Genomic DNA, 15679 nt, shown 5'->3' on the forward strand with positions numbered 1-15679 from the left:
ACCTGGCTGGCATCTCTGCCTTTCTTGAGATACTATATTCTTTAAATAAATAAATAAATAAATAAAAACTTTTTTTTTTTGCTTACATTGGTTGGAAATAAGTTTCTGTCACTTGCAACCAAAAGAGCCTTAACTAATGAAGATACAGTCATTACTGTATTAATTATGGTATTTTACAAATGTTTTTTGCTGATAGTTTCCTATAAAAGGCAGATGGGAGAGAGATTTCTCTGGTTAACCTTTTCTTTCTTTTTTTTTGAGTCATTCGAATATTTATTCAGCAGCTAGGGAGATACAAAGGTGTTTAAAACATGGCAAAGAGGCAGGCAGTGAACAGCAGAGGGAAGCTCATGGGGACAAAGGACAAGGCGGCAGGAGGCTGGGCATAGGGTGCTTCCAGCCTGCAGGGGCAGGGCTGAGTGGCCAACCAGGAAAGAGGGCTGAGATTAAAATAGAAGACACCAGTCTGGGTTGCTGATGGTACTCAGTATGGACTACATTTCTCTCTCCTTTTCCTCTTTCCCCATCTTTGGGCTTAATTTACCAGTAGTGCCCAGGACTGTTCAATGTGCTTTTTCTATACTTGCTTGCATTTTTGCTTTAATGTCTTCTACAGAACTAGGTCCTTTAGGTGTTTTAGGAGTTTTTTCCTGTTTTTTGAAGTATTGTTGACCTCTTGATCTTGGTGTTGATGGTTTTGAGTCTTTCCCATTCTAGTTTGATTTCTGTGCGTTTTTGGCTGGAGTATCTTATATAGATTTCTTCACTGCAGCTTTTTCTTCAGCTTCTTCATCCTCAGAATCATCATCACCATCATCTTCATTGTCATCATCGTCCTCATGGTCATCATCATCATCTTCATCAGCAGCAAGTTTTACTTTTTTCTGTGGAACCTTGCCGCCGCTTCCGGGGGCCGAGCGCTTCCCAGACATACTTAGGAGTTTCACATCCTCCTCCTCGTCGTCTTCTTCCACGGCTGCTAAGTGCTGTCCGCTAATATGCACGGGCCCTGAACCACACTTCAACCGCAACTCGACGGGATGGGGGGGGCTGGTATTTCAAAGCCACCAAGGGAAACCGTTGGCTGTATGGACATTTTCAAGGTTGCCAGTGTTACTTTGATCGGACTGCCTTCGTAATTCATTGCCTCTGCTTCAACAACGTGCAACTCATCCTTCGCACCAGCCCCTAAACTGACCGTTCGTAAAGATAATTGGTGCTCATTTTCATCATTGTCCACCTTAAAGTGATAATCTTTGTCGGTTTTGGGTTCACAACCGAAAAGATAGTTCTGGGGCCTCAGAGGGCTCATATCCATGTCCATCGAGTCTTGCACGGGGTGTAGCGCGCACTTAGGTGGGAGAGAAGGCAGGTGGAGATACACGACTTCTGCTCCGCAGAACAGACACGCAGGACAGAATCGCACCAGGCTGGGTAACCTTTTCATGTAGTTCTGACCTTCCGATCATGTAGGTGTATTACCTATTCAAAAGATATTTTAAAAAATATTGTTGAAACAAGTTCTGCACATAGTGATTGTTTTCTACATCGAAATCCAGGATACCTCATTTAATTCTGAGCAAAACAACAGATAAGAATTTTAAAACTCCAGCACATGCCCTTAGTGAGAAGTTTTTGCAATGGAGAGTCAGAATAAGATATATATTTTTATGTTTATGGCAGGAGGCTAGATTTAAAAGTATGACTTGCTATCCAGAAACTAGCTCCCCGCCTTCATGGACCTCTTTGGGTGCTATGACCACTCTTGACCTAGAAAACATGCGCAAATGCAAAACACACCATTTTAAGTGGTTCGCGAACCCTCTGAAGCTCATCCACAGATGCTAATATATAACAACTTAACTGCAGGTAAATTTACATGCCTGACTACATAGCCGTACAGTGGCATTACATATTAGTATGTGTAGCATAAAAAAAGAACGTTACGAAGTCAGATATGGAAGAGATAATCGGTTTGAATAACTTAAGGGGATTTTTGGAGGAGCCGGGAAATAACGTGCCTGAAGTTATTAGTAGGATTTAGGGACATAGAAGATAAAATGGAGGATTTAATATCTTGCTCCTTGGCATATGTCATCAGTTTAGCTCAAATAAACTCATAAAAATTCAAAAACTAAAAATACAAATTAAAGACAGAGCTTAGATATAGTATAGAAAAGAGCAAAGCATGTATGGGAACACAGGTCACAGGTCTAGCTGGAGCAAGAGTTTGTTAGCAAGTTTCACAGGGACAGCGCAGCGTCTGAGACCCGAGCACTCAATTGGTAGCAGTTATTGTTGCTGTTATTATTATTGGGAGAGCAAGATGAGGTCACACAGGTGAAATGAGACCATATTCTAGAGGACCTTAAAGGTCAGAGCAGTTAAGACTTTACAAGTTATTGTATGTTTTTGAGCTGGAAGAGAACTTGATTCAGGAAAACTATGTAAAACATTTAAGAATCACTTGGAGAAAGTGAAGAGAGAGTGGGTAGTAAGAGTATTTCATTTGGTTTTTGTAGTAGAACTAGCAAAGAGAACTTAAGCGAGGTCTGTAGAGTGGAAATAAGGGATATATTTGAGGGACTTAAATATGAAGAGCCCTCAGGGACTGATTAGTGATATGCGGGGGATGAAGTGGAGGGAAAATTCATAGAAAATATTTTTTAAGGGATTGTATTATTATTAACTACTTACTAAATATTACTAAGTTAATCTTTTATTTTATAGGTTCTACAGGTGTTGTGGTATTGGAATGTTTGTTCCAGATAAAGGATACAGACATTCTTAGTGAAGCCACCCACTGCCCCCACCAGAACTAAGCTGAGACAGGACGTAGGAGGGAACCAGGGGTTTCTCCTAGGCCGTGAACAGCTTTTAACTGAACCGTAGGTGGTGATAATGTTAAATATACTCCCAAAACCACAGATCCTTTCTTACTCATTAGGAATTTCTGTGGTACACATGCCAGCTACCAGCCACTTCCAGCCTTGTCTATACTTTTCACAGCTTCTGCTGTGTAGATGAAATTTTAAATAAAGTTCTCGTAGTAGAATCCAAAATGTCTTATCGTGTGAAGCATGATTCATGAGAGCTGGAGGTTTTCTTCTCTGAATGAACGCACTGGGTCTGCTGGGGCTGGAGTGCGGTGAAGAGAAGAGGGAAATAGAGTGGTGTTTCACAGTGGCTGAGAAAACTGGGGAAGGGGGAAAATGGGACAACTGTAATAGCATAATCAATAAAATATATTTTTAAAAAGACAAATGGGGGACAGTCACAGAAATGACAGGAAGGGTGAGGAGTCATCTCTGCAATCAGGGTGCACTTCCATCAATCATACAGTAGCACAGTTAGTTGTACTTGGTACACTATGGAGTCCAGATTGTGATACTGGTTTAAGTTTTGGTTTTCAGAAGATAGAGTAATATGTCAAGAACTTGGGACAAGGACTCAGAAAACATAGGTTCTGACACCAGATTTACCTCAACTATAGAGAGAGAGACAGGGACAGTTTTCCTGAAATGTCCCAATTCTCAATCTGACATGTTCAAGGAATTAAAAGAAGGCCATGCAGCTGAAGCTTACTAGCACCAGATGGCGTGGAGCCGGCTAGCAGATGCCGCATCGTTCCGTGTTAGCGGGCCATGGTAATGAGTTGAATATTTTTTCAAGAGTCACCAGAAAGAAGGCTGTTGTGGAGGTCTGGCCAAGAGAAATCGGTGGCGTGGGCTACTGTGATTGCACTGGGGAGGGGGACAAATGAGAGATGGTTATGAGAGAGAAATGACAGAACTTGCTGATGGATGGGATGTAGGAAGAGGGAGGAACCCGTAGTAAAGCTTGGAATTCTGGCTTAAGCAACTGGGTGGGTGGATGTGCCTTTTCCTGAAGTGAGGAGAACGGGGAGAGGAAGGGGTGGAAAGCAGGGAGAGGAGAGCAGCACAGCAGAAACAGATGGGGAGTCGGCATTCCCTCTCAGACATGTTGAGTTCAGGATGTTGAGGTGAGGGTATCCAGTGGGTACTTTGATATAAACACCTAGAACTTGAGAGCAACGCATGGTTTCTAGTGTTTAAAAAAACTCCCCATCCATAAATTACCACACTTAATAACTTTATTTTAAAAACATGAGTTGGTTGCTCAGTACTTAATCAAAAGAAAGAAACCACACTAATAAACTTACTTCCAGTAATATTCAATTTCTTAATAATAATGGTTTCAAGCAAAGAATGAACAGAGCCATATCTGTTTAGAAACAGGTAATAATGTTAGAATGTTCTAAATGTTAAGAACATGTTCTACTGTAGTTTGTTTAAAAAATAAACCAAAAGGTGAAGATATTAGGAAAAGAACATACACAAAAACCATAGATATAGACGGCAGTGTGGTGAAGGCCAGAGGGAAGGGGGTGAAGGGACTGGGTGGAGGTGGGCAAAAGGGTGGGGGGAAAGGGGACCTCTGTAATAGTGTCAACAATAAAATTTTTAAAAAATTAGATATAGGAAAAAACTGTAAACCCCCCAAAATAATTTGCTAATAGTTACTATTGAGTGTCATTTGGGTAAAATAAAGTGATAGAGTATTTTCAAATTTTTATGACATGTTACATGAAATATCAATTAATATGTGATTTAAAAGATCTGAATTAGGTAAAATACTGATTAAAAATAAACCATTAATTAGAACTCTCAAATGGAAAGAAAAGTCATGATAGCAAAAATGTACTTTTACAAGAAACTCCCAGTCATCCCAGATTTAGGCCACCTAGAGCACTCTCACATCACTCACTAATAATTAAAAAGGTGACGCAAAGGCACTTAAGTCACCAAAGAAAAAATTGGACTCCCACACCAAAATATAAAGACTAAGAAAGTGCAATCATTTATTTTTAATTTTATTTTGTTTATGCTGTTACGGTTGTCCCAGTTTTTTCACCTTTGTAGCCCTCCACCCAGTACCCCCGCACTCCCTCAGGGAATACCCGCACCATTATCCCTGTCCATGGGTCAGGCGTGTATGTTCTTTGGCTACTCCCTTCACCTTCTTTCATCCAGGCCCCCTCCCCCTCCCCTCTGACAGCCGTCAGTCTGTTCCATATTTCTATGCCTCTGATTCTACTTTGCTAGCTTGTTTATTTTGTTCATTAAATTCCACATATAAGTGAGATCATATGGCATTTGTCTTTCACTGACTGGCTTATTGCACTTAGCATAATGGTCTCCAGGTCCATGCATGCTGTCACAAAGGGTAAGAGTTTCTTCTTTTTTACTGCTGTGTAGTATTCCATTGTGTAAATGTACCACAGATTTTGTATCCACTCACCTTCTGATAGGCATTTAGGCTGTTGCTAGGTCTGGGCTATTGTAAATAATGCTGCTATGAACATAGGGGTGCATGTATTTTTTTGAGCTGGTGTTTCGGGATTCTTAGGATGTATACAGAAGTGGAATCACTGAGTCAAAAGGCAGTTCCATTTTTAATTTTTTGAGGAAACTCCATACTGTTTTCCACAGTGGCTGCACCAGTCTGCAATCCCACTACAGCACACTGGGGTTCCCTTTTCTCCACATCGTCACCAACACTTGTTTGTTGACTTATTGATGGTAGCCATGCTGGCAGGTGTGAGGTGATATTTTGGGTTTAATTTGCATCTCTCTGATTATTAGTGATGTTGAGCATTTTTTATATGCCTATGGGCCATCTGTATGTCAGTGCAAAAATTTATTTAAGAAATGTTCATCAGTGAGAAAAGAGTTTTCTGGTTTATCTTTAGTTAACCAGAAGTCAAATTAATTATAATGTAAAATTTCAGTTAAATGGAACTTTTCTCATTGTAAATTACATGCATAACTAAATATATAAATTATTCCCTAATATAATTTTTGTTCTTTAGGCATAATTACTTATATGATGGTGACTTGGTATCAAATTAGACTAATATTATAGATTACCAACTTTAGTTTTTCCATTTAGAATGCATGTATTATATTACATGGGTTTTTAAATAGTGTACTGAAAATAAGCCAGTAAGTATGGCAGAAAGAATGCAAATGAAATCACAGAGAGAAGTTGAGCTAGTGTATTCTACTCTTACAGAATGTCTTCTTTATCTAGCATTTTATCGGCAGAGGTCCTTAATAACAGAATCTACTATCATACATCCAGCTCACACATAATTAGCACATAAATTAATGTGCTAATTTACTAGCACATTATATGTGCTAGTAAAATGTTCAGCATTTTACTAGCACAGATATTAGTATTGATAAATTCCCTTTACATTCCTACAACAAAAAGGTTTTCTTAAATCTTACATATTCATTGTGTATTTTACCCACCTGCCTTCTACCACTATTTGCAAGTGGGGTGAGTGTGTTTACTTCTTCCACACAGGGCTGCCTTTATTGGCATAGTCACACATTTAAACCCAAATGAAATCTGGTAAGAATACACCACGGAAAATAAATGGCTATGTCTACCAAAACATGTAAAGAATGTTCATGGAAGCTTTATTCATTATATCTAAAAATTTTAAAGTAAAGAACCAAATGTCCATCAACATTAGAATGGATAAATTCATGTAATGGAATACTATGCAGCATTTAAAAAGAATAAATTGCTGTTACACACAATAGTATGAATCAATCTCAGGAAATGATGTTGAGCAAAAGAAACCAGGCACAGACACAATCCCCCCCCACACACATCAGAAACGTATAGCATGATTCCCATTTATATGAAGCTTAAGAACAGGCAAAACTCATCTATGATGATGATAATCAGAGGAGGGTTACTAGGTTGGGAGGTGTTATTGGCTGGGAAGTAACTTGGTGGAGGAGCCTTCTGGGTTGTTGGCAATGTTCTACACTTTTTATACACTTGTGTTGAGTAGAAATTAGTGTGTGTGCACATGTGTATACACACAGAAAATGAACAATGTTAGTACATTTTATGTATCTTGTCCCTCAATAATTTTTTTCATTTAGTACTAAATTTTACGGTACACTTTCCAACAGACTAATAGAACTTTTTTAAAAGAATAGAACTATATGAATCAAATGGAATGATATCCAAACACATTAAGCAAAACACAGAAATCTGCAGTCCTTTGACAGATGATTAGACAGAGAAGATGTGGTACATGTATACAGTAGACACTACTCTGCCATTTGGGACCAGGTGGATGGGTCCTGAGAGTATCGTGCTAAGTGAAATAAGTCAGACAGAAAATGCCAAGAATGATATAATTTCACTCATGTGTGGAATGTAAACCTGAAAGCAACAAAGGAACAAACAAGAAAAACAAACAAAAACTCACAGACACAGACAACAGCATGACAGTATGGTGGTCACCAGAAGGAAGGGGGTAGAGGTAGTAAAGGGTAAAGTGGGTCAAATACACGGTGGCAGAAGATTTGACTTTGAGTGGTGGGTACACAATGCCATATGCAGATGATGTGCCATAGAATTGTACATTTGAAACCTATATAATTTTATTAACCAGTGTCATACCAATGGGGAGTGGGACTAAATGTTTGTATTTTTACATAGTCTGGCTTTTTTCAGTTTATTCTTCTTCATACTTTTTATAAAATTGTTAACCTAATTTAAAGGGCTCCATTATTTTTTTCTGTGTTTTTAAAATGCGCAGGATTGCACCATATGAAACTTTCATTTTTATAAGTCAAAAAATGAGACAATTACTGAGTTTTATATAATTCAATCTAATACAATAAACAGATATAAAGATGTTATATAAAAACATTCATTTAGAAATTCCTAATTCAGAATTTGAAATAATTTTCATGTCAACATAAAGAGCATAACTCAAATCCAATATGATTTGATTATATTTGAGTTTAACATTTGTTACCCTAAAGTAACTTAATTACCCTTTTTTCAATTGATTATAATTTGAACTGTTAACATACTAATTATTTCTAATAGTTTTGAACCCATGTAGCAGTACTACAGGAATATGTTGAAATTTGAAAGCAGATAGTCTGGAGTCAGATCTCGGTTTTTTCCACTGGCTCTCTGACCTAGGATAAGCTGCTCTGGACCTCAGTATTGTTCAGCATAACATGGAGAAAACAATGCCTGACCTGTAAGGTTGCTCACGGGATTAATTTGTTGATATATGTGAAAACACTTTGGAAAGTACAAAGCACTATCCAAATGTAATCATCATCATTTTAAATGAGAAAAGGGAATAGCTTGGATTTGCTTTGAAGACATCAAGTTTGCAGTATCCATATTGCAATCTATGTTATTCTAGATTTGTGGTTTTAAAATTTCTGGTCTCAGGAAAGCTTTATAATCTTTGATGTGCACTTCAGTTATTAATATTTACTGTAATATAAAGTAAAACATAGTTTTTAAATATTTATTTTATGTTATATTGTGTATGTTGTTATATTACATTATGTAAGCCTATATATTTACATAAATAGCTTGAGACATACCTATTTTTTCTAAAACAAAGACAAATTAGTGAAAAGAGACTTTTTTACATTTTTTGCGAAGTTCTTTAAAGTCTAGCTTAATATGACAGTCAGATTCTCATATCTCTTGCATTCCATCTGTTGCAACGTGTCATTTTGGTTGAAGTATATAAAGAAAACTTGGCCTTACACAGATAGGTATTTGGAAAAAGCAGGGGAATTTTAACAGTCTTTTCAGATAATTATTATTATGACTACTTGGTACTATATTAAAATCCAATATAGTCTTTAAAATTTATTTGCAATCTGAATCTAAAACCAATGAGCTTGGTTCATTACTTCTTCATGAACAAAAAGTTCATGTCAATGAACTTCTACTCTGCTATGTTAAACCATTGGTCTGTCGTGCACTTTGAATGGATCTCTCACCCGTCAATAACTTGGTTACATTATTCATTGGCCATATTGAAAATATCAATACACAGACTTATTCAGGTCTTCCCAGTGTCGACACATTTCCTTGTACAATACTGAAGAACCACATCAACTAATGTTGCCGCTTATCGGAAAAGTCTTTTTTTTAGTCCTGGGAAACCGTCAAACTCAGATGATGGATACAAGTTTTCCAAAAATCTGATTTTTGCTTAAAAACTCAAAATTTAACTTTAGAAAATATTGTAGTCTTTTTTCTTCTTGCAATGACAGGTTCGCTTCATTTATTTTTCTGAAAAGTTGTGCCAAATACCCAAGTTTGAATAGTTATAATTTGTGTTATATTTCAGTGCTTCTTTCCAGTAAACATGATGTTCCACGGGAAAAACTGGCTAGTTCAGCTAGCAACTCAGTTACGTACTACTCTTCCTCGAGGCCAGCACTGGGCGTGATTGTACTCCAGTGGGCAGCCCCAGGGCTTTGCACATACCTCCCACTTTGTCACCTAGAAAATTCAAAGTAGGGTATCCAAGGCTCGCAATTTAACGAAATTCATCATTCTACCACTTCAACAAGGGCCTCCTTAAGTGAAACTGAGTGTTCTTTTCACCCACGTGTGCAGCGGTGAAGCACGCAGTGACAATCAGCACGCTGCAGAGCCACTGCTCCGGTTTGTGCCAAGACACCAGCAGCTGTCATCGCCAGCACTTCTGCGCGGTCAGAACAGAATGACACAGACTCTGAAAGACTCTCAGGAGCACCCCGGGGTCTGGAGGACACATGCTGAGAAGGGCTGAGCTAGACAATGGCTCAGCTGCAGGTGACTGACATCTTTTACCAAGCTCAGAGCCGACCCTAATGAGACCGATGAAAATACTTATCAGCACAGTCATGTCCAAGAAATCAATTATTTAAGCTATATAGTTCTAATCTTGATTACTGAGATGCAAATAATGCTTCTCATTCATACCCTCATTTTTTTCTTCTAAGATTTTATTTATTTATTTTTAGAGAGAGGGGGAAGGAGAGAGATGGAGAGAAACATCAGTTGGTCACATCTGACAAGCCCCCAACTGGGGACATGGCCTGCAACCCAGGCATGTGCCCTGACTGGGAATTGAACCTGTGACCTTTTGGTTTGTGGGATGATTCCCAATCCACTGAGCCACACCCGTCAGGGTCATGCTGGCATTCTTGTGGAAAATAAAATACCACAATCAGTAGGTATTCTGTAACTCCTTCCCCACAAAAAAATCAAAAAGTCCCTCCAACACTCGAAGTATCCCTCTTAATTCGTAATTCAACTCTGCCATGCCTAAGAACAAGCTGAAAATATCCGCACAGCCACAGGCTAGCTATGCACGGCTCATTAGTATTAAGCAAATAGAGTCTGAGAATTCTTTGTTACGGGGGCTATCCTGTGCACTGTAGGATACTTAGCAGGATCTCTAGCTGCTACCCTCGAGATGCCAGTAATACTTCTTCCCAGTTGGGACAACCAAATATGTCTCTAGACATTGCCACATTTCCTTGGGAAGACAGGCAAGGTGAGGGGGCAAAGTTGGCCCCATTTAAAAACCACTGATCAGATGTATTGTTTCCATAGATGATAGATAGATAGATAGATAGATGGATAGATCGATGGAGATGACATAGGTATAGATATCCTTTCAAAAACAAGAAGCTGCTCTGATTTTTTTTAATGGAACTTCAAAACTATAAGCCAGGCTGAGTTCCTGAGGACAGTTTCAAATTCTGCCTAGCTCCTACAGTAATTCTTTACCAGCTACCAGGGGACTCCTGTTTGTGATCTACAAGATAAAATGTCCAGCGTGGAGTCAGACATCCTGGGTCCTATTACTACTACTCAACAATTAACTCCTTGTGTCTCGGTTTCATCATTTCTCAAGTGCGTGCAATGGTACCTCAACTTCCTTCTGTCATTATAAGGATACAATCACAGGTGAAAAGTTAAGAGAAAATATATTCAGACATAATATGTCCTTATGGTCTTTGCAAAAGTGGAAGCTCGTTAACAAATGACCTTACAGTATCTGATGCCCTTTTCTACTTTTAACTATATATGATTAGCCTTGCCAGGGTAGGAGTGGGACCATTTGCCACTAAAAATGCCAGTCATTTGCTATTCCTAGTGCAGAAAACAAATGTGATCTGATTCTATGAAAATCACTGCAGGCAAGCACTGACGTCAGCTGCTTAATTCGTACATCATCTCTTAGCAAACAGTAGCCCAACCTTTCACCAGAGTCCCAACACCACTGCTGTGGCTTTGCTTGTACTGAAGGAAAACCAAACAAACAAAAGTTCAGACTCTTTTGAGGATTCCCTGGATTTATTAGTGAAAGGAGGGAAGAAGCTGTAAAAGTCAAACAGTTTAGGGGAGATGAGTCCAAATAACTTTGTGACAACAGGGATTAAAGTAACTGACTTAACATGAGGATTTTAATATCCAAAAGGAGAGAAAAGAGCAGAAAAGGAAGTTGGAAGACTGATAAGATAAACTTCATTTATTTGAGGACTTTCCAGAATGCAGGGAAGTAGAAAAGTTCACCATCTGCCTCCCCCTGCTTTCTGCACTAATTTGCCCCATCACTAACCCATATCCCTCAAATGGTCTTCCTTTGTATGGGTGTGCACAATTAATGTAAACAATTCCTTACTGATAGAAATATGAGTTGTTCCCTTTTCTTTCTTTTCTAATTATAAATAAAACTGAGTGAACATCACCAAAGAAAATTGTTATGTATAGCTATATTTCCTTAGGACACATTCTTGGTTGTGAAGTTTCTGGATCAAGGGCCTTCCCCTTTTTTAAACTTTCATTTTTGATGATAAAGCTTCTGAAGAGTTTCTATTCAGAGTATCTATTTAATTATGACGGAGCCATCTTGCTATTCCAGATATATCTGAGCCACTTAGCACAAGCACACGCCTGCTGACACGTGATATACATCCTAGTTTTGAAATTGTCCAAAGGAATGTTTGCATGATCTTCAAATTCAGGAAATCTCTAAATATAAAGATCACAATTATAACTGTCCTTTGTCTTCTTTTTCAGGATCATTTGTGCTTTATGCTTCCTTAAATATGCCATGTTTGTTTCAAATAATCAAAAGAGAAATCAGTACAGTGTTCTTTCTGTAACTCTACCCCCTGAAAACAAGCTCCTTCAGTTGCTGTGCTTCGTCATGTTTTCATCTTATTCGACTGCCTCATCCACTTTCCACCCCCCAATACAAGTGTATCTCTGCAATTTTATTAGGCCAGGAACATGTGTGCATATATATGCATAGCCCACGGACTCAGAAACAGGAATGCGGTGAAGGCTGGGGGCAGGGTAAGGGGGCAGGGGCTGCATGAAGGTGGGCAAAGGGGGTACCTGGGGGACATCTGTAATAGTGTCAACAACAACAACAACAAAAGCTAGCCTGAACTTTATGTATTTTTAAATAAATCGAAAAGAAAAATTTACTGTATATACTATACAACCAAAAACCAAGACAATTCTAACTAGCCGTGTTCCCCACAGAAACCATTTTTAAAGGGAGTTTATTGCAGCCCATAAATTTAGATGAGCTTTTCTTTCCTGCTGGGCTTACCCATTAGCTCAATCTCAATATTTCTTTCCTCCATAAATATCAAACCACCAAGAGAATTAATTTCATCGTCCAATCTGCATCTGGTCATATGTAACTACTTATAGTGGTGTCTATGAATAACTATAGAAAACATAACCCTGCGGTAGCGCAACAGTCGGGTGCACCTACTAGAAGAAACAGCAGCAGCAGACCTACTCCCCTGTGCTGTCCAGAGGGGTAAGAGCGGCAAGAGAAGTGGGAATTTGGGCAGCAGATTGGCATATGGGGGAGTGGCTGGTGATTGCCCCGCTATCTCCTGGGAAGGTTTCTGGGGATTACAGTGGAATGCTGATTTGTGACATCTGCATGGTGCTCTATCACTATGCCAATACGCAAAAATTTCAGGGACCTATTAGGTACCACTTTAAAACACAATCTCTAAAACTCCCATTTGTCTTCAGTCTGCTCACGTCAACAGCTTTCTGGGAATATTTGCTGACTCTGTGTACTGAAAATTACAATTAAACGGCATGATTCATAGGTACTGAGAACTGAAAAAAACTTCAGACATAAAGCACAATTTTCCTCACTTAACAGCAAAGAGACAGCAAACTTGTCCAGCTCACTCATGGGTAAGTAAGTGGCAGAGCCGAACCCCGAGCCTCGGCCTCTGCCAGGAGGTGTGGAGCATCACCCACATCACCGCACCCCTCTAGGGCCACCTGCCCCAGTCACATCACAGGATTACATTAACTGGAAGGTTAAGACAAAGCAACATGACACAGCACGTCTCCAAAACAACCCACATGCCTATCCCAGTCAATGAAATCAGGGGACAACTAGGCAGCATAACCCACCCTTGGCATACGTTTCAAGGTTTCAGGCACTTACATCCTTGAAGGTGATGTGCTTCGGTAATTCACCCACTTTGCACGATGTTGTGGAAGTCGGTAGTGATGCCAAAACTAGCTCATATATGAATATCATAAAGTAAGAAAATACCAAGGTAGAAATAATAGCTCTAACATATTATTTTTAAGCTGAATAGTATTGGTATAGAAATATTTCAGTTCTTCTATATTACAGAGGGGAGGAAACAGTAACAAAAAATAAATGTTTTTCTATTACTAAATACTTTTTTTGCTTTGTAGGAAACTTTAGCCTGTCTTCCTTCCTTCCTTCAATAAATATTGAAAACCTGCTAAAAAATGCGAGTAAGACACCATTCTGGGAGTTGTGGGCATATAAAGTGGGCATTCAAAATGATTGAAAAATGAACTCTACTTTCAAAAGACTTACTACCAAGTAGGGACAATACTTGTAAACACATATTGAAAGTGGTAGGTACTTCACGACGGGCACACGTGGCCCCCGCCAGGTAGCTCAGTCAGCCAGAGGGTTGTCCCCATATGCCGACGCTGTGGGCTCACTGTCCTGTCGGGTGCTCACAAGAAGCAACCAGTGAATGCATGAATAAGGGGAATGGCAAACTGATGTTTCTCTTTCTCTCTCTCTCAATCTCTCTCTCCCTCTCCCCCTCTAAAATCCAATTTAATTTGATATTAAAAAATAAAGACATGTGACATTCCTTGTATCTGAGTGTCAAAGAGCAAATTTATACCATTTACTACGATTCTGTTGCCATAGTTCGTCTCCATAGTATTTCTCTCCACGTTCTGTGTCAGACTTAGAATTTTCATACCCTTTTCAAATGCCTTAGTGTCAACTTCCTCAACATTACTTGTATCAAGGGCCCACCGTATCTCATTTCAAACATGTTTATGCTTCAAACTCCTCTTCAAGAAATGTTCAGTGACAAGTCTCTATAGAAAGCAATGAAAATGGAGGAAAGGATAGCAAAAAATGAGTAGACTAAAATCACCTTCCTACTAAGAAAAGCTTTTCTAGCTTCTTTTCAAATATTCTCTCTTTTCTATACATATACATATTCAATAAATTACAGTTTTTGTACATTTATACACACAATGTATATCACAAACTGTGCTGCTGACGGTATCTTTTCTCAGGCTTAATTAAATTCATTTTAAAGAACATACTTTACCCTATGCAGAGAATATGCATATCTTTCAAAAGTCTTTTGGTCTTCAAAAGGAAAAAAGAAAAGAAAAACATTTCTTTGGAGAGGATGTGACATACTTTTTATCTATATTCAGATCTTTCAAAAGGCTATACTGCCTTAAACCCTCCTTTCAAGGTACTCCTTGTCTGATTGAAATGGCATATTGACAACAAAATGTGTCTGTGGACAGATAACATTCAAATACTACACATTCCTGATTATTGCACTAATTGCAAATCCAGAGCATTTATTTCTTCCAGTGATAGGAAAAAAAGAAAAAAGAAAGAAATGCCCTCCACCTTTCTGCTAATCAAAATTGCTGATTCTCTTGTATCAAACATGGAGGAAAGGAGGCCTCGACACACTTAAATTCTGCTTTTTTCCTCATACTGCCTGTAAATACTACAGCCATTTTATTCTTCCCAGTAGACGGGTATTTTACTTGGTAGAGGCCTAAACTGAATCACTGACATAATCACTAAGCGTAAATGTGCAGAATTGTGTTTCTATTAAGATTGTGTCTATTCTCACTGGCTCTACCATTTCCTGGCTTGGAGCGAGGATCCGGCTGACTGAATTGTATCCAAGGTGCCTGAGAATATGGGAACCTAGATGTATTCACCTGACGGCTTGGTCTCCCTTGGCTTTTCATAAAAGCATAGTGAATAATCACCTGTGTAATTGTTTTCTACACACTCAGAAGTCATATCACAACTAAAATGTTGTGGGAGGTACATTTATCCCTGGAATGTCAAGGATTCAAGAATTGCCAGGTCAGGAGCTGCCACCAAAATCCAAACTACCTCGCTCCCAAGTAAGCTCCTAAAATAGGCAATCCCCTGGAGACTAGCCCAATCTCACCCACCCCTGGCCAGGGGTTTGTTTCCTTCCCGACAGGACAGAGCAGCTTTGGTGCCAGTAGGACCCAACACCAAGGCCACCGGTTATGACAACAGACGTGATTCATGGCAGGGGAAGCCTGCTGCTTTCATGTATAAATACCCTCCTGTTTGCATAACAAACACTTAAGCTGATACAAACCTTTTGGGAGACCAATCTACAACATGTTTCAACAGCCCTACCTGTGCAGATCCTTTGACCCAGGAATCCCACTTAAGAAAATA

At 39.0% G+C, this 15679-nt stretch overlaps 1 pseudogene; it reads right to left on the reverse strand.

Moving 5' to 3' along the window:
- Positions 1-295: 295 nt before the first annotated feature.
- LOC112297915 (nucleophosmin pseudogene) overlaps positions 296-15679 on the reverse strand; it is a 57470-nt pseudogene continuing 42086 nt past the window's right edge.

This window comes from Desmodus rotundus, chromosome 5, assembly GCF_022682495.2.
Source record: "Desmodus rotundus isolate HL8 chromosome 5, HLdesRot8A.1, whole genome shotgun sequence".
NCBI classification, from domain to species: Eukaryota; Metazoa; Chordata; class Mammalia; order Chiroptera; family Phyllostomidae; genus Desmodus; species Desmodus rotundus.